Raw genomic sequence first — 2,141 nt, forward strand, 5'->3', positions numbered from 1 at the left:
GTTCTTCTTCTTTGAAGATTTCTGTTAGGTCATCTACAGAGATTTGTGCCTTAGCTTCTCTGAGTTTTCGCTTCAAGGTCCTTTCAGGTTCAGGATCAGCCTCAACAAGAATGCTTTTGTCTTTGCTTCTGCTCATATGAAAGAGAAGAAAACAAGGAAAAGAAAAAGATTCCTTAAGGTGTCAGAGGAAAAGAAAAAGAGAAGGCAGAAGTAGAAGAATTCGAACTTATCAAGAGAGATGGAGTTCGAATTATTCATTGAGGAATAGTGTTAGTCCATAAATAGAAGGATGTGAGAAGAAGGGAAGTAATTTTCGAAAACTAAGTAAAAGATTTTTAAAACATTTTGAAAAACTTTAATTGATTTTCGAAAACCATGATTGAGAAAGAAGTGAAGTGATTTTTTTTGAAAAAGATTTTGAAATTAGAAATCAAAAAGATTTGATTGAAAACTATTTTGAAAAAGATGTGGTTAAGAAGATATGATTAGTTTTAAAAAGATGTGATTGAGAAGATATGATTTGATTTTAAAAATTAATGACTTGGCTATCAAGAAAAGATATGATTCAAACATTAGACCTTTCTCAACAGAAAAGGCAACATACTTGAAATGTTGAATCAAATCATTAATTGACAGCAAGTATCCTTAAAAATAGAAAGAAATTGAATTTGAAAAAGATTAGATTGAATAGATTGATTTGAAAAAGATTTGATTTTGAAAAATATTGAAAACTTGAAAAAATTTGAATTGAAAACAGAATCTTCCCTCTTGTGCCATCCTGGCGTTAAACGCCCAGAATGGTGCACATTCTGGCGTTTAACTCCCAAATTTCTACCCTTTTGAGCGTTAAACGCCCAGCCAGGCACTCTAGCTGGCGTTTAAACGCCAGTTTGCCCTTCTTCACTGGGCATTTTGAACGCCCAGCTTTTTCTGTGCAATTCCTCTACTGTATGTGCTGAATCTTCAATTCTCTGTATTAATGACTTGAAAAGACACAAATTACAAATATTTTTGGATTTTTAGTAATAAGGAATAATCAAAATTCAACTAAAATCAAATAACAATGCATGCAAGACACCAAACTTAGCAGTTTGTATACTACTGACACTAATGAGAATGCATATGAGACACATAAACACTCAAGTCAAGAGAATTCAAAGATCAGAGTAAGAAATCATCAAGAACAACTTGAAGATTAATAAAGACACATGCATGAGTGCAAGAGGAACAAAAACATGCAATTGACACCAAACTTAAAATGAGACTCTAGACTCAAACAAGAAATTTTTGGATTTTATGATTTTCTAAATTTTTTGTGCTTTTTCGAAAATTAAGTGGAAAAAGAAAATAAAGGTATCAAAATTCTTAATGAGAATTCCAGAAATCATGCAATGTTTAGTCTAAGACTCCGGTCCAGGAATTAGACATGGCTTCACAGCCAGCCAAGCTTTCAAAGAAAGCTTCGGTCCAAAACACTAGACATGGCCAATGGCCAGCCAAGCCTTAACAGATCACTGCTCCAACAGCAAGATTGATAGAAATCAACATGCTCTTGTGATGATAATTTGAAACCTCGGTCCAATGAAATTAGACATGGCTTCATAGCCAGCCAGACTTCAACAGATCATCATGAAACACTAGCATTCATTCTTAAGAACTCTGAAAAAAAATACCTAATCTAAGCAACAAGATGAACCGTCAGTTGTCCAAAATCAACAATCCCCGGCAACGGCACCAAAAACTTGGTGCACGAAATTGTGATCACTACTTTTCACAACTCAAATAATCCCCGGTGATGAACCCAAAAACTTGGTGTTCATTACCATGGCATAAACACAACTTCGCACAACTAACCAGCAAGTATACTGGGTCGTCCAAGTAATAAACCTTACGCGAGTAAGGGTCGATCCCACAGAGATTGTTGGTATGAAGCAAGCTATGGTCACCTTGTAAATGTTAGTCAGGCAAACTCAAATGGATATGGGTGATATACGAATAAAACATAAAGATAAAGATAGAGATACTTATGTAATTCATTGGTGGGAATTTCAGATAAGCGTATGAAGATGCTTGGTCCCTTCCGTCTCTCTGCTTTCCTACTGTCTTCATCCAATCCTTCTTACTCCTTTCCATGGCAAGCT

This window comes from Arachis duranensis, chromosome 10, assembly GCF_000817695.3.
Source record: "Arachis duranensis cultivar V14167 chromosome 10, aradu.V14167.gnm2.J7QH, whole genome shotgun sequence".
Taxonomy (NCBI): domain Eukaryota; kingdom Viridiplantae; phylum Streptophyta; class Magnoliopsida; order Fabales; family Fabaceae; genus Arachis; species Arachis duranensis.